This window comes from Natrix helvetica, assembly GCF_964273705.1.
Source record: "Natrix helvetica genome assembly, chromosome: 4".
NCBI lineage: Eukaryota > Metazoa > Chordata > Lepidosauria > Squamata > Natricidae > Natrix > Natrix helvetica.
Genome location: NC_138550.1, coordinates 14,240,976 through 14,259,494, shown reverse-complemented (window position 1 = coordinate 14,259,494; position 18,519 = coordinate 14,240,976). Strand labels below are relative to the sequence as shown.

The window sequence follows — 18,519 nt, the reverse complement described above, 5'->3', positions numbered from 1 at the left end:
TTCAACAGGCAACTGGACTTTCTTGGTGTCCCCCCCCCCTAAAAACATTTTGCTCCTCATCCAAGAAGCTTCTTCAGTTCAGAACGCCAGTTGCCAGTCAGAACAGAAGAAGCTTCTTGGATGAGGAGCAAAATGTTTTTAAGGGAAAAAACCCAAGAAAATCCAGTTGCCTGTTGAAAAGCACCTTTGGGGACAAGCATGACCTGGATGAGTGAGAATCTCCATAGATATCTCTGATTGTGAAAACTCAGTCATCTGCCAGATACTAAATGTCCATTGGTGAGAAGTTGAAAGCAAACCATCCAACAAATAAATAACAATTAAACAAATAAGTCTGTTTTACAAACGGCTTCTGTAAGAACATTTCAGATGCCCTATTCTTCAGCCTTGCTCAAGAATGAGAGCTTATTATATATATCATTCTAATTATATAAAGATAACGATGAGAATAGCTGGGAATTGTAACCAGGTCTACAACCCAAAATTAGGTTGGGTGTGTGGGGGGGTGTTTAATAGCACAATGACTATATATGTATACTTTTCTGTTACATCAGGGGGTTTTCACTAAAGGGGAGAAAAATTAAATATGTATATTGAAAAGGAATTATAAATACCATCAACATAAAATGGAGATCGCTCAGAAGCTGAAATACACCAAGTAAATGAGATGAAGAGAGGGAAGTAGAGGAGGAAGGTAAGGGAAGAAGAGAGGGATAGGAGAGAGGACAAGGGGGGGCAGAAAGAGGAGGAGAAACTGAGGAGTGGAGAGGGGAAGGAGGAGAAGGAGAGAACCAACACCTACCATTCAATGTATTAAGATTCATGGCCAAGATGAACATCTCTGTGGGATAACAAACTATTCTGAGAGCAAGAGTAGAAGCAATTTTACAGACATCTCCTGCTTTACCTGGTGGTGAAATCTAAAAATTTTTCCTACTGGTTCCGTGGCGTGATTTGGTGGGGAGGTCATGTGACTGGGTGGGCGTGGCTATGTAGTCATGTGACTGGGTGTGTGTCAAAAGACAGAAACTCACTTTAACAATGTCCTGCTGGAGCAGGGAGTTGGACTAGATGACCTCCAGGTCCCTTCTAGCCCTGGATTGCTGTGCTCTTTCAAGGTATCCTCTGAAGCTGCGTCAAGTGCCAGGTTTGTGGTCCTTCCTCCCTCTCCTTTTTCCCTCCCTCCCTCCCTCTCTTTCTTTCTTTCTTTCTCCCTTCCCTCCCTTTTTCTCCCATCTTTCTTTCTTTCTTTCTTTCTTTCTTTCTTTCTTTCTTTCTTTCTTTCTTTCTTTCTTGCCTTCCTTCCTTCCTTCCTTCCTTCCTTCCTTCCTTCCTTCTTTTTTGCTTTTTTGCTTGTCTGCCTCCCTTCCTTCTTTCTTTCTTTCTTTCTTTCTTTCTTTCTTTCTTTCTTTCTTTCTTTCTTTCTTTCTTTCTTCTTTCTTTCTTCCGCAGCATTCCCCCCCCCCTGTTTTTGGCCTAGCAGGCTTCAAGGAAACCTCCTGGGAGCAAAAACGGACCCCAAATGTTAAAAAAAAAAGTTTAAAAAAAATTCCTACCATTGCGCAGCACAGCTGATTGTTGGAACTTTTTTTTACTTTGTTAAGCTTTTTTTTAAACTAGCATTTCACCCCTCCTGAAGAGGTATGGCTTAAAGGAAAGGTTAAGCTTTTGGTGCTGAAATGGGAGCTTCCAGAAAATCTATCTATCTATCTATCTATCTATCTATCTATCTATCTATCATCTATCTATCTATCTATCTATCTATCTATCTATCTATCTATCTATCTATCTATCTATCATCTATCTATCTATCTATCATCTATCTATCTATCATCTATCTATTTCTCTCTCTCTCTCTCTCTCTCTCTCTCTCTCTCTCTCTCTCTCTCTCTCTCACTCTCTCTCTCTCTCTCTCTCTCTCTCTCTCTCTCTCTCTCTGCTCTAGTGCCTTACCAATTTAAATCCGATTGGCATTTAGGTCTACCCTGACAATTTCCATTTCTGCTCTGTTTGTTTCAAGATGCAGCTCCAATGGCTTTGTAGCATCCTTCTATCTCCATCCATGTAATCATTTAAAAAAAAGAAATACACGCAAAGTCTTGTGATAAAGCCATTGATGGTCACCCAGCCATCATTATTAAATTTGAGCCCCGTGCTTGTTACTAATAAGATTGTTTAATGTAGCGATTATGGGACGTTGAAGTCGGAAAACTCCCCCACCCACCCCCTCAACCGCCTTCAGTACGTTCTTTAAATTTTACAGCCACCTGACCTTTGCAAAAGTAAAAGAGCATGGTAATGCACTCAATTTAAATACCGAGCTAATATCATTAAACTTCTGATGAAACCTAGATGTTTGGTTGGTTAAATAACAATGAGAAAGATTGCGTTTCCAGTCACTGCACTAGTATAAATCAGAGAACAATTATAAAATGGCTATCAAATCACACGAAACAAAATGCCGGTATTCTAGCAAGACACTTGTTAAATCTATCAAGCCTTGAGTATATGTCATGAAAAGGATGGCTAATGCCAGTAAAAATGCCTTCATAAAACAGGGTCATATTTCTTTCATTGCATAAATAAATCATCTAGGTTATTTTCCTGGTGACTTCATGTGTCCATCCATCAATGCAATTTCCTTATCATTGGCTTCCTCTAGTATGTTTCTTCAACTTTCCATGCTAACCTAGAACTATGATATTTTCAATGTTTTGCTAGTAGCAAGCACAGTGCTCAAAAGGTGGCTCAGTGATCATCAATAGCAATAGCCCTTAGATTTATATACCACTTCGCAGTGCTTTTACAGCCCTCTCTAAGCGGTTTACGGAATCAGCATATTTCCCCCAATAATCTGGGTCCTCATTTTACCAACCTCGGAAGGATGAAAGACTAAAGTCAACACTGAGCCAGTGAGATTCCAACTGCCAAATTGTAGGCAGCCGGCAGTCAGCAGAAGTAGCCTGCAGTACTCCATTCTAACCACTGTGCCACCAATGGAATTATTACAAGGCTTTGCATTTATTTATTTATTTATTTAATTACTACATGGGGATGGATGGATACTAAGAGAGCAAGTCACCACAGGACAATTCAGTGCTATATTAATCATTTCGTTCAGTTGCTTTTATCGGTGATCACTTCTTCATTGGAATTATTGTAACTCTTGTGTAACTGGGTTGGCTTAATTTTATTATGATTGGCCATGGTTTTGCTGAAATTAATTTAACATTTTTTGCATTTATGGAATTGTCCTACACCAAGTTGTCCCACAGTAGAGTTGGCTGTGTCAAGTGATTTCATGCCACAGCAAGCTGTCCCATTCTGTATCCAAGTTCTAAGGATTGTAATTGTAAGCTACCTAGAGTCACTTGGTCAAGTTGGGTGATTATAGAAATTAAATGAATGAATGAATAGATGAAACCTGATTCTACTTACCTTCTGAGCCTAGAGAAGAGGTCAGCACCTACTAAGGGCTTTAATACATTCATTCCTCTATATGAAAGCCTTTTAGAAAATAGTGATTTTTGTGGGGGGGGGGGCATTAATGATATATCTCCGTGATGGCAGGCAGAGCCCTCTCTGTGGGGACACCAGCTGTCACCCCAGCCCAGCTCTACCATGCATGCATTGCACCTCCCACTGGCCAGCTGGTCTTTGGGTCTCTGCCATGCATGTGCGTTGGGGTGGGGTGCATGTGTGGGAGCACTTGAACTGCATTTTTGGGGTTCACACACAGGCACACATGGCCCCTGTGCCCCACCATGCCTGCCGTGCTTCCTGGTGCCCCCGTGCCCCATTTTGGGACTGGAAGGCTCCTGGAAGTCAAAAATGGGTGCGGAGGGCTGGGGCGCATATGCAGGGAAAGTGTGCGCATGCACGGGGGGAAGGGGGCATGCACAGCGGGGAGAGGTTAGCAGAAAGGTTAGCCGTCACTGATATATCTAGTTGAAATAGATTCAATCTAGTTAAAACCCAAAGTTCAAGAAAATAAGACAGATTTCTTAATAGTACCAAAGCACAATTAGAACATGTTCCCCACTTTAGAAAGGATATTATACTTCTTCTTTTTTTTTTTGAGTCCTCTGGTGAATTTCACGGGAAGGCAACTTTTAATGTCTGTGATACCTTCTTGAAGGAGGATCATCTCTTTTTCCCCATTAAATAATGAAAGCTTGTGAACTTTATCCATTCCTAAGCGATAAGAATCAAAACTTAAGCAAAGCTTTGCTGGATCAGATCACTGTATCTCATTCGGAAAGACAGAGTAGCTTATCAGAAGGATCCTAGCAATTATTTTGCTTCCTGGGTACTAATACCAAGAATGGTTTCCTTCCCGCTTGACTGGGGAAGGAATGTATACCCATAAAAATGAAAATCAGTGACAATCTTATTCAATGTATAGAATCCCTTTCTAAAATCTGCCACCTGGTCTTAGATGAGATATTATGCTTGCTGTTAAGTAAGAAATCCATTTCTCAGGTGAGGGAGGCAGAGTTAAGACACCTGAAAATCCAGTAAAACTGAAACACAGAAATGGAAGCATACAGGAAATTGACAGAAGAACGAAATAGTTTTGAATGGAGACGAAATAAAGGCTACCTGACATATTGTTGAAAATGATGGGCATATGGGAAGAGCCATACTTAGGGGAACAGCTGGGATCAGCACTGGCAAATTCTGCGTTGGCAACGGATACACCTAGAGCAGTGGTTCTCAACCTTCCCAATGCCGTGACCCTTTAATACAGTTCCTCATGTTGTGGTGACCCCCCAACCATAAAATTGGTGTCTCGGTTCCTAAGACCATCGAAAATATGTGTTTTCCGAAGGTCTTAGGAGACCCCTGTGAAAGGGTCGTTCGACCCCCAAAGGGGTCCCGACCCACAGGTTGAGAACCACTGACCTAGAGCCATTTCCTTAACACCTGTACAGAAATATGTGGATATATGCTGATTGAAATTACCAATAAACCTGGGAATAGTTGACCTCACTGGGATTTTTTTTAGCTATTAGTCCTAAACAGGGGTGGGTTCTGGCACTGCCGGTTTGCTCATGTGAACTTTGCACAACCACACATGCTGTGCATGCGTGCGCATGCGCAATGCAATTAAAATTGTTCTGCGCATGCGCAGGGCCAAAAAAACAAGATGGAGGCAGCTATGGTGCCACCAGGAGAACCAGTTCGGGGGCGTGGCAGGCCTGGGGCACTGCCGGTTCCAGTGACCCAAGCTGCCAAACCACTACTGATTCGGCTGAACCGGTCTGAACCAGTAGGAGCCCACCACTGGTCCTAAAACAAGTTAGACAATTCTGTTGTATTTAAGTACAATGACAATAAAGATTATATTTATACTTATACTTATAAATTATATAAACTATATTACTATTTCGTTGTATTTTGTTGTATTTAAGTACAATGACAATAAAGATTATATTTATACTTATACTTATAAATTATATAAACTATATTACTATTTCGTTGTATTTTGTTGTATTTAAGTACAATGACAATAAAGATTACACTTATAAAAAGAAAACAAATCAGATTTCAGCTGTCGCTTTAAATCAGAACTGAGCATGCCTGGCTATGGAATTCTGGGAGTTGAAATCCACAAGTCTAAAAAAAATTGAAACCCACCACTGTGTCAGTGCCTCACCAGCCATAAACCTCACTGCACGTCACTGGTAGGTGTACGTATAGTATATATATATTATATAATAAACCACTATTTATTATAAACCTCTGTTTGCTGTTATTACTCCTGGGTTGTCCCACTCAGTAAATCTGTGAGCACTCTGACAAGCTTAGACTTAACTGCACAAATCTAAGCATAGAATTAATTCTGAGATAACCTTTACTATATCCAGGTGTGCTAACTTGATGAGAAACATGTTTTATGTAAATTGAAGCAAAAATATTTTGAATGCTATCCTTATCAGTGCAGGGTAGGATTTTGTTGCCAACATTAATTCCAAATGTGTACTGCTAGTTCTCAACTTATGACCACGATTGAGGCCAAAGTGCATGTTGCTAAGTGAGACATGTGTTAAATAGGTTTTGCCCCAGTTTACGACTTTTCTTGCTATATTTGCTAAGCGAACCACTGTAGCTTTTAAGCTAGTAACATGGTTGTTAAATGAATCTGGCTTCCCCATTGACTTTGTATGTCAGAAGGTTGCAAAAGGGGACCCGGACACTGTCATAAATATGAATCAACTGTCAATTATCTGAATGTATATCACGTAATGATGGGGATGCTGCAATGGTCCTAAGTGTGGAAAATGGTCATAAGTCACTTTTTCAAGGTTGTTATAACTTTGAACAGTCGCTAAATGAACATGAGGACTACCTGTACTTAAAAAGAAACTAAGCATATACACCCAAAGGTGCTTTTTCAGGAGGCAACTGGACTTCCTTGTTTTTTTTCTTTGAAGATGTTTCACTTCTCATCCAAGAAGCTTCTTCAGCTCTGAATGGATGGTGAGGAATCCTCAGATAACCCTCCAACCTCTAATAAACCTCCAACTGCTTCAATGACCCTCTTAAAAGGATGCAAATGTCTGCAAGGAACATAAATCCTTCAATTCCCCACCATCCTGTCAGAGCTGAAGAAGCTTCTTGGATGAGAAGCAAAACATCTTCCAAGAAATACCAAGAAAGTCCAGTTGCCTCTTGAAAAAACACATTTGAGACAACCACGACCTGGATGATTGACAATCTCTATAGACTTTAAGCATATGCACATTCACAGCAGACGAGATTGATTCCAGCCCTACAGTATTTCTTGCACAAATAATATAAAATGCAGTAGCTAAAGCAATAGAACAGCTAAGGGCTAGGTTTTTCATGCCTAGACTTAGGCATGATGCAATCCCAATTAACACTGATGAGATCAGAGATAATAATTGTTTTTGCACGGTTGTTAAAATCCTCCTCCAAGGAGCACTTCCACGATGAGATCAGTCTATGAAAAACGGTGTGTCAAATAAAGATACGGTGATGAGCCCAACTTAACAGGCACGAATCTGTTAGAACCTATCATACTCTATACTAACATTTTAAGCGGTGCTATCTCTTTTCTTGGCTATTGGTCAATATTTGCACTCTTCCTAAAGTGAGCTAATGTAAATATTAGGGAGAATTGGGATTCCTGGCTTATTCATAGCCCCATCATTCATTTGCATACCTTGTTTCCTTGGGTGTTTGCCTTCTTGGTGATAACTATCAGGGATGGGGAAATGAGCACTTTTATTCTTGATTTAACCACTGAGTTTTTGCTTAACTGTTTCAGGCTAGAACAGCTGCTATGGTGCCCTTTGTGACCATAGGCCTCGTGGAGGGACCTTATAATGCCGCAAGAAGAATGACACACTAGCAAATGAAGGTAATATTTTAATTTTCTTTTTTTCCTAATTTTATTTTAAAATGTCCCTCTAATTTTGCAAAGCTTCTTCTCCGCTAACATTGTACTGCAAACTAGGGCATACAAAACCTTTGCCAGGCCAATTCTCGAATACAGCTCATCTGCTTGGAACCCACGCTGCATATCGGACATAAATACAATAGAGAGAGTCTGGAGGTATTTCACGAGAAGAGTCCTCCACTCCTCTGCTCACAATGGGAAGCCCTCATGCTACCAGGCTCGAAATTTTGGGCTTGGACAACTTGGAAGTACGCTGCCTACAGTCTGACCTAAGCATAGTACACAAAATTGTCTGCTGCAACGTCCTACCTGTAAATGACTACTTCGGCTTCAACCTCAATAACACATGGGCAAACAATAGATACAAACGCAAGGTAAACAGCTCCAAACTCAACTGCAGAAAATACGACTTCAGCAACAGAGTGATCAATGCCTGGAATGCTCTAGCTGACTCCGTTGTTACATCCTCAAACCCTCACAGCTTCAACCTTAAACTGTCTACCGTGGACCTCACCCCATTCCTAAGAGGTCCATAAAGGGAGCGTGCAAAAGTGCACCGGTGCGCCTACCATCCCTGTCTTTCTGTCCCCATTTATTTGTATTCACTTCCTTTGTTCATGTCCATGTTTATACTTACACCTGTTATCTTGTACATGTTTGACAAACTAAATAAACAAAATAAATAAATAAATAAATAAATAAAATAGCCCAAGGAAAACCATCTGAACTAAGAAGAGATAGAATTGATTGAAAGAAAGGGCAGTTCCAAAATAAATTTAATACATCTTCATTAAATGATGCTGAAGGGGTGAACTGATTAAAAAAAAAGGACAAAATTATCCAGAAGGCATCAACACAACGTGACTTGCATTGATGTTGGGCTGCTGGTTTTAAGATAGATTAAACAATACCCCTAAGTTTTAGACACTGATAGACGATGTCTGTACAAGTGCTATGACTGGAAGCAAAGCACGAGATATGGAGAAGGGAAGAAAATGGGTAGGTAGGAAAGCTGATTTATGTTTCTGTGCATATAATAAACACATACAGATACACATTGCAGAGGAATTTATAACATTTAGGGCAGATTGTATTCATAACACTCATTATCACTTTAGGGGAAGATCTGTTTCAAGTTTTAAGCATTTAAAATTCTAGCTTCTTCCACCAACCCTTATGTATTTTATTATCTACGTGTCTATTTCCTTTTGTTTAAAATACAGAACTCCTTAACACCTCCCTCCCCATTTTGTGCCTAGTCCCTGAATATCTCTGGTGTGGAGATATTTTATATGTGGTTTGAAGGACATCTTGGCATTTCGCCAAAACACTAATCAGCACTTTATAGTTTCTAACATCTAGCATTTGGTAGCCATCATAATCAACATGGAGCAATGTCAAGGCAGACAGTGGCAGCCGTACCATATATAATCTTTTATTGTGGTCTGATAGCCAACATGCAGAAGAATGCTGTTGTGGCCCGCCAGCAGCCAGTGAAACTGGCAGCAGATTCGGACAGTGAGGAGGTTGGGGAGGAACAAGGGCCAGTCCTGGAGTCTGGGGAAGGCTCTGATGAGGACTCTGTGTCGGAGGCAGAGAGGGGGCCTGGGCCATCTGACAGTTATCAGCTGCCTTCAGAGTCAGACATCAGTGAGGCAGAGAAACAGCTGGAGCCTGTTCCCAGTGTGCGCATGAACAAAGTTGCCAGACGAAGGGAACAGCTAAAAAAGAGGGTCGAGTTGGGAGTAAGGCCATAAGTAGACGATGAATGCCCCCTCCCAGAGGAAATAAAAGAGGAGCGAAAGGGGAGTGGAGTTTGCAGGAGACAATTACTTTGATTAATTGGTTTGTGACTCTCCGAAATTCCTTGCCAGGTTTTGCAGATATCCGTCTGGCAGCTCTCCAAGCCAGATAAGGTCTGTGACTGTAAATCCTCCCTTGAAAGACTTTGCTGGATGTGAATGAGCAGAATTCACAGTACATTAATGAAAGAGTTTTTTGTCAGGACCAGGAGTTTGCTTCATGCTCTTGGGATGCCTCGCTCAGAACCAGTGGTGTGTTCTATACCGGTTGCACCAGGGCCCAGCGTCCACTACATGAATGCACACAGTGCGTGCACACACATGTGCATGCATCCTTACCTCTTGCTACACTTCTGCAATGCTTCAGCTGCTTTGGCAGAGCGTCGCGCAGGCGCCGTGCGCTCCTTGCACATGCGCAGAAGTGCCAAAGACCTCAAATACAGGTAAGAAGCTCGGGCAGCCGGGTGGGCCCTCCGGAGCACTGTACAGGAATGGTACCCAGTGCTCCGGGCAGGCACCGGTAGGTACACCTGTACATGGGCATACCTCCTGCAACCCATCACTGGTCAGATCAAATGGAATCGTTTTTAGAGAAATGTTTTTTTCATTCCTTTGCAGACTCATCTTCGTGACTTGCACTAAAAGTGGAAATTTGTAGCTCCCTAAGACATCATTGTACAGATTACAACAGCTGGTTAATGGTGAGAATGGTTTGCAGTTGGAAATGAACAACAACTTGGAGAGGCAGCAGCTCCTACTGAATCAGACCTGTGAGCACCAAGCTCAATAGGACTGATTCTGATTAAAAAGATGCTCTCTGGAATTCCAGATAGACGTCGCTTCCAGTCCTATCTCAGTGCAAAGCAGATGTTCTCATAGCATCTGAATAAAAATCCTATTATTATACCAACAGCTTGAGGTCTCTTCAGAATTCTCCCAAGCTTCAGTGCAAGGCAATTTATGTTCCATCGGCACTCAGACACAGAACAAGACCAGGCAGCTGGATCAAAAGATCCTTTTAATTACTCACAAATTCCCTGGCTGGATACTGCCACCTTACACAGGCGTGGAGCTTTAGATGGAATCAAATTGGAGGCACAAAATTATAGAAGTGAACTAGACTTTGTTTTCATCACAGAAAGAGCTATGCTGAAAACTCTAAAGCAGGTGTAACCTCTGAGCCACAACCAGCCATTTGGTGAAGTTCAAATCCATGCACCCTAAGCTGTTTCACATACTACAAGCATGCATTTCTAGCTGCTAGTCAAAATAAAGTTAGCTAAGTCAATATATTATCTCGCTAGGGCGGCAAAATAAGCAGAAAAACACATGTCTCTTTTTGTCCCTCGGTCACAGAAAGCTTATGGAAATCCCCATTCTTCTTTTCTGGGACTGTATTAAACCGTGGGAATTAGAAACAGCAAACTAATTCTATACCTTCCTTAGGATACAAAAATATTTGTCTGCACTGTTCCCATAGCTAACTTTGTGAGAGGAGGGGAGGGAAAGGAGGGTAAGTTAGAGTAGGTTAAGAGTAGATATGGGGAGGGTGGGGTGGGATAGGGTAGGGTAGGAGAGGAGAGGTAGGAGATGGATGGAAAGGAGGGGAGGGGAAAGAAGGAAGGAGGAGAGGAGAGGAAATGAGAGGAGGGGAGGGGAAGGGAGGAGAGGAGAGGAAATGAGAGGAGGTGTCAGCAGGAGAGGAGGTGTCAGGCAGGAGGGGAGTGGAAGTGAGGAGAGGAGAGTAGGAGAGGAAATGAGAGGAGGGGAGGGGAAGGGATGAGAGAAAGGAGAGAGGGGAGGGAGGAGGAGGGGAGAGAAGGGAGGAGAGGAGAGGATGTAGGAGAAGAGAGGAAATGAGAAGAGGGGAGGGAAGGGAGGAGAAGAAATGAGAGGAGGGGAGGGGAAGGAAAGAGAGGAAGAAGGGGAGGGAAAGAGAGGACGAAGTGGAGAGGAAATGGGAGGGGAGGAGGGGTGGGGGAAGGGGAGGAAAAGAGAGGACGAAGTGGAGAGGAAATGGAAGGAGAGGAGGGGAGGGGGAAGGGGAAGAGAGGAGGAGGGGAGGGGAGAGAAGGGAGGAGAGGAAATGAGAGGAAGGGAAGGGAGGAGAGGAAATGAGAGGAAGGGAAGGGAGGAGAGGAAATGAGAAGAGGGGAGGGGAAGTGAGGAGAGGAGAAGAGGAGGGGAGGGGAAGAGAGGAAGAAGAGGAGAGGAAATGGGAGGAGAGGAAGGGAGGGGAAGAGAGGAGAGGAAATGAGAGGAGGAGAGGGGAGGAGAGGAAAGGGGAAGAAAGGTCATGCTATATACTCCAGCATTCTATTTTTGCCTTGGTCAGGCAGGTACCTCTGAGAAGCAGAAACAGTTGCTCAACTCCTATTAGAGTCAACACTTAAACATCATGACAGATACCCATTGATCTCTCTACTCCAGTGCAGCAGGCATCTCTATACAATTTTGCACAAGGTGGGCAAGTGCCAGGATGGAATAATGTTTAAAAACATGGCCAAGACATTATGAGACTGTCAAAGGAATGGCCTGTAATATATCAGAGTGACAATATGAGGGAAGCAATGTATGACACGTAGATGATTGGTGCTTCCAAAATCTGGCTGCTCAGAACAGTTCTTCATTCTTCGGAAGGACATGTCTCAGCACACCGATAAGTCCTTGCAACTCTGGAAAATGCTCAGAGATGCAGCATGATCGAGACATAACAAATAGCTCAGGATTCAAAATAGGCAGAAAGCTGAACGACACAATTTTCAGTGTGCTTCCCAGTCCAGAGATTCTGCAGTCGAGGCAATGGCTATCTTACAAAACCAATTTTGTAAGCAACCAACAAAACCTCCTACTGACTGCAAGAGCATGGAATTGCTCCTCATAATACAGAGATTAGCTCACTCCTTTCCGGCAAATGACTCTCATCTCTCTCTCTGCATTGGATTAATGGAACAGGTGAAATGAAAGAGGGCAGGTTCTGAACTCGGGCAAAAGATGAATTATGGTCCCAGACGATTCTGTAATATATTGTAGGTTAGGAATCTAAGTGAAGTGATGCTCTGTGAGACAACCTCATGCAACTCGGCTTGGCCTTCGTGTCACCGGCAATCCAAATGGAATATAGAAAGAGAAGCCAGACCTCTATATTTTGCTCCTTGCTATATCATTCCCTCTATTCTTACACACCAGTGTGCAAAGCAGATACATGCTTTGCCTGAGGATACACAATCAAAGAAGACACGGTAGGGTGGTTTTTTTGGTGGGTTAGCAAGATTGTGTTGATAACAGAGGCATGGCTCATAGGGTCTTGGCTCTGCGATATTTTATTTTTTATTTATTTATTTTGTCAAGCATGTATTAGACAACATATATAAGTATAAACATGATTTTGAATACATGAAATTGATACGAATAAAGGGGAATATTAAGACAGGGACGGTAGGTACGTTGGTGCACTTATGCACGCCCCCTTACAGGCCTCTTAGGAATGGGGTGAGGTTAACAGTAGACAGTTTAAGGTTAAAATTTTGGGAATTTGGGGAATAAACCACAGAGTCAGGTAGAGCATTCCAGGCATTGACCACTCTGTTGCTGAAGTCGTATTTTCTGCAACCAAGTTTGGAGTGGCCTTAAGTTTGTATCTGTTGTGTGCTGGTGTGGTTGAAGCTGAAGTATTCATTGACAAATAGGACACTGTAGCAGATAATTTTATGTACTATGCTTAGGTCGGATCAAAGATGGCCTAGTTCTAACTTGTCTAAGCCCAAAATTTCCAGTCTGGTGGCACAAGGTATTCTGTTGCGAGCAGAGGATTGGAGGACTCTCTCGTGAAATATCTCTGGACTCGCTCAATTGTATTAATGTCTGATATGCAGTGCGGGTTCCAGACAGATGAGATGTATTCAAGAATTGGTCTAGCAAATGATTTGTATGCTCTGGTTAGACAAAGGATGACCATGGCTTTCTAGAAAGAATTTTGTTATGGCTACATAGCATCTAACTCCGTACAATCCCCCCTCCCATTTTCCCACAATGGAAAATGCATAGTAGAATAATAGAAAGTGTGGCAGGCCAAAGATCCAAAAGAAAAGATGGCTGCAGTCCTGACAATCAGCTTGACATCACTCATGTCAGGGTGCATGTGGTGGGCCAAGCTCTTTGCCAGAGAAAACAAGCTCATGAACTCCATTTTTGGTTGGGGCAGCATGCTGCAACCTTCTGCCAGCATGGCCCTCCCGAGCTCTGTTTTTGCTGTCAGAGTCACCACAGGCTGGTCCTTTGCTGTTTCCAGTGAGGCCCCACGGGCAACATCTAAGCAACTTGTGGGTCGCATCCAGCCCTTGGGCCTTGACTTTAACATCCCTGGATTTGATGCATGGGCTAATGGGAGAATGCAGGCGCATAGGCACATTGTTGGTAACTTAGTGACTCCTTTCAGATCTATCTTCATCTTGAAGGAATCTTCCAGCATCTCTGTTCATGGGGACAATGGAGACTAAGTATGCAACACAATTCCCTTTAGCCCTATCTAGATCTGAACATGGGTCCATCATTTGAGGTCTTAAGGTTCATGTGCCTCTTAAAAACCCTGGATGTAGGTTCTGGAGACCTCTAAAAATTAGTTGGACATTATACTTTTAGAGTAGAGGCAGATATTAAATATAAGGAGTCTCTGTCTATTTTACTCTGCTAGTTGTTGCCTACTACTGATGGTGGTATTCATATTAGTTTGAAGACCATTGAGACAGCACTGTTCAAAAAAGATTTCTGCAATCATGTGACCAAGATGACATCATGGAGCACTGTTACCTCCCACCATAGTGGTATCTATTTATCTACTTGCATTTTGCATGCTTTTGAACTGCTAGGTTGACAGAGCTGGGACAAGGATGGGAACTCATCCTAAGCATGGTGCTTAGGTCTCAAAGCCGGAGTGCCATATTTCCAGCCAACAAGCCCATGTCTTAACTGCTGAGCCACCACACGACCCCAGATGTTAAATATAGAACTAGAGAATCATTGGATCTGTTATATTAGCTTTAGTCCTGGTTTCATCTCCCCTCCCCTCTCCTTTTTGTATTACAGTTCCTTGCATGCCCTTAAAAAAGGTGTGGTCCTTGAATTCAAGACAATTATAAAATTGTCTGCCTAATTACTCTGTTAGGTCAAAGGCTAGACAGTGATCTTAATGAAGCGGGCTTTTAAAATGGTTTGGTTTGGTTTTATTGAATTTATATGCCGCCCTTCTCCCAAAGGACTTAGGGAGGCATATACATAAAAACACATATAACAAAGGGTAAAAAAGATTAAATAGGAAATCCAATAACCTTCAATTGACAATTTAAATCAAATTTAGGATTAAATTCAAATTAACAATTAAAATTAATAATTTAATTTATTCTGTTCGGGCCAGGCCAGCTTGCTGAAAAAGCCAACTTTTTAGGGCGCGCTGGAAGGACCGGAGGTCGGGGATTATGCGCAGCTCCATGGGCAGCTCATTCCAAAGGGAAGGAGCTCCCACAGAGAAGGCTCTACCCCTGGGGGTCGCCAGACGACACTGCCTGGCCAACGGCACCCTGAGGAGACCAACTCTGTGGGATCGTACTGGACGGTGGGAGGCTACCGGTGGCAGTAGGCGGTCTCACAAGTACCCTGGGCCTAAGCCATGAAGCGCTTTAAAGATCATAATTAACACATCCCAATTCAGGAAGGGGCACAACTGGCGTACCAGGTGGACCTGGTAGAAGGCCCCTCTGGTCACGGCCGTAAGATGTTCTTCTAAACTAAGCTGCTTATCCAGGAGGAGTCCCGGATTTTGGGCCCTCTCTGAGGGGGCTAAAATTTCTCCCCCTATCATCAAAGATGGTACATGGTGCACAAATTGGGCTGACGGAAAACACAGCCACTCAGTCTTGGAGGGATTAATCTTGAGCTTGTTCATCCCCCCCCCCCCAGATTCGCACAGCCTCCAGGCACCAGAACATCATGTCGAGGCCATCATTGGAGTGGTTTGGGGTAGAGATGAAAAGTTGGGCATCATCAGCGTATTGATGATACAGTATCCCAAAACCATGGATGATCTCGCCCAGCAGTTTCATATATATGTTGAACAGGAGTGGTGAGAGAACCAACCCCTGGGGCACCCCACAAATGAGGCGCCTCAGGGTTGATTTCTGCCCTCCAGTCAACATGAACTGCGATCGATCCAAGAGGTAGGAGGAGAACCACCGCCCTCCACTCCCAACCCCTCCCCCGAGTCATTGCAATAGGATACCATGGTCGATGTTATCGAAAGCCACCGAGACATCTAATAAGACCAGGACAGAGGAGCAACCCCTGTCCTGGGCCTGCCAGAGATCATCAACGAACGTGACCAATGCCGTCTCCATGCTGTACTCGGGCCCGAAACCCGACTGAAACAGATCCAGGTAGGCAGCTTCATCAAGGTACTGGGGAAGTTGATGTGCTACCACACTCTCAACAACCTTCGCTACAAAGCGGAGGTTGGAGACCAGATGATAGTTGACTAAAGAAGCTGGGTCCAGGAAAGGCTTCTTAAGGAGGGGCCTCACCACTGCCTCCTTCAAGGTGGTGGGAAAGAACCCCTCTCTCAATGAAGCATTGGTAATCGCCTGGAGCCAGCCTCGTGTCACCTCCCGGGAAGCCAAAACTAACCAGGAGGGACATGGGTCCAGCACACACGTGGCAGCACTAAGTCTCCCCATAATCCTGTCAATGGCCTCGGGGGTCACAGGGTCAAATTCATCCCAGATAGTCTCCACAAGATTAATCCCCGTCGACTCACCCGAATCTACCCAGTCAGAATCCAAGCCTGTCCGAATCAGAGCGATTTTGTCCTGCAGATACTGGACTAATTCCTCAGCCCTGCCCTGCAAGGGGTCTTCCCCAGTTACTTGATTAAGTAAAGAACGGGTCACCCTAAACAGGGCACTGGGAAGTTATCTGCGGATGCGATAAGAGGGGAAATTTTTTCCTGTTTTGCCGCTTTTATTGCCACTAAGTAGGATTTAATATGAGTTCTTACTAGTGTTTGATTAGATTCTGACTGGCTTGCCCTCCAACCACTCTCTAGGCATCTTTACCAGCGTTTCATCTCCCGGAGCTCCTCGGTAAACCAAGGAGCTACCTGGATCCGCACCGAGTCAGTGGCCGCAAAGGCACAATGTGGTCCAAAGCCCCAGTGGCCACCCTATCCCAGGCTTCCACTAGGGCCTCGGTCGAGCTGTGGGCAAGGGATTCAGGAAAAGTCCCAAGCTCCATCAGGAACCTTTCAGGGTCTATCAGGTGCCTGGGGTGGAACCATCTAATCGGTTCCGCCTCCCTGTGGCGGGGAGCAGCAGTATGGAAGTCAAGCCTGAGGAGGAAATGATCAGACCATGACAAGGGTTGAATAACAACATCCCCTAAAACTAGATCATTCATCCACTGTCCAGAGACAAAAATCTGGTCGAGCGTGTGTCCCTTGTTATGAATGGGGTCTCAAATTAACTGAGTTAGGTCCATAGCTGTCATGGAAGCCATGAACTCCCGAGCTGAATCGGATGTCTCGCCAATGGAAGGCAGGTTGAAATCCCCAGGACCATAAGCCTGGAGAAATCAATCGTTAGCCCGGCTAACACATCTAGCAGCTCCGGCAGGGCCGATGAAATGCAGAAGGGAGACAAGTACGTGACAAAAAGGCCCACCTGAGCTCCAAGGCCCCACTTCACAAAAAGGGACTCACACCCATTTATCTGAGGCACAGTGACCTCCCGAGGTCCAAGACTTTCCCTAATAACCACCCCCACCCCGGACCCCTGCCCTGGGCTCTCGGCTGGTGGAACGCCCAGAAGCCTGGTGGGCATAATTCCACAAGGGGAATCCCCCCCTCATGGCCCAACTCCATAATACACGCCAGGTCCGCTCTCCCCTCTTGTATGAGATCGTAAATGAGGTGCACCTTATGTACCACTACCTGGTGTTAAGCGACACCAGCCGGAGACCGGGGTCCTGTAGTCCCAAGCACCCAGGGATGCGAGAGGGGCAATGAGGGTCGGAATGCGTGATCGCTCTTAAACAGCGAACCTGCATCCCCCGGACATAATTTGGCCCTTGGCCCCCACCATATCTGCCCCTCCCACCTATAGTAGAGATGGTAAACTGCCCAATGGAATAGCTTAATGTGTCCCCCCCAGAATCCCAACCTTTCCCAGCACTCCCAACCCACATCCATTGATTAGCCCTGGCCTGTGCCCTGGCAGACTCCCCTCCAAGCCCTCCGAGCCACCCAAATCGTCTCCCCCTGCCCACCTCTTAAGATTTAATTTTAAAAACCCTGTACAAAACTTCTAAGAAGCCTCTTCTTCGCGAGCCATCTCTCGGGATCCCAAGATCCATCATTAAGGAAGGGTCTTGACAGGCAAGAGGGCCATCCCTGGGAAAGGGGGAATTCCCAAAGGGAATAAAGTTCTGTCACAGTATAGCATAGCGGAGAGTGTGGCATCAGCCAAACAGAATGACATCAAGGGGAGATGGGATAGAAAGATGACATACCAACGGGGGAGCAGCCGACAGTGTCCAAGGGGGTAGCGGGAAGCATATGTCCATCACAGCCATGATCGATGTTGAAGACAATATGAAGGGTAACGGCCAATGGGATTCTTGTCATCTAATCCAAGCACTTCTTTTTCCTGCACTGCAAAATGCCTTTATTTTCCCAGAGCTCTCACATTCATTAAGAGAGATGTTGAATTGCTTCTCCAAAAGAAGCTCTCTGAAGTGCAAAATTACTATCCATGTCATGTATTATTTTTTTTCCGCTGAAAACATTAATTCCGAGGAAGCTCCAAGTTGGAAATAATAGATGAATGCATCTATGACTCTGAAGTCATGAATTTTGAGTGCTTAATTGGTGGTCGATTTGGGCCTTAGCAAAACACATGAGTCTAGCAATGAGAAAGTAACCTAATTAAAAAAAAACAGAAGGCTTCTGTTGCTTGGGTCTTGGTGCTATTCAGGATGCACATTTTCTGGAACAAAGTTTGGTTAGTCATATTTTTTCTCAGGAAATACTCCATGTTTGGGTCAGATAGGCTTGCTGTTATTTTCTAAAAATTTCTAAAATTAAAAAGATGGCTGAGATTGCATGAAGGAACATGTAGTCAATCCAGGAAGTCCAAGAGAAGAAGCTTTTGCTCTCCAAAGAACTGGCACTGTTTCACATCTGGCTTTTTAGCATCAGAAGAAAAGAAGATCTTTAGATACTTCATCCAGCTTGTAAAGAGTAAGGAA

General features: G+C 44.0%; 1 long non-coding RNA gene across 1 annotated transcript; it reads left to right on the top strand.

Moving 5' to 3' along the window:
- Positions 1–946: 946 nt before the first annotated feature.
- LOC309390500 lies at positions 947–10,085 on the top strand. The gene is made up of 4 exons (XR_014175144.1): positions 947–1,147; positions 7,295–7,387; positions 9,432–9,671; positions 9,847–10,085. It is a non-coding gene; the product is annotated as an uncharacterized lncRNA (long non-coding RNA).
- The last annotated feature ends 8,434 nt before the right edge of the window (positions 10,086–18,519 follow it).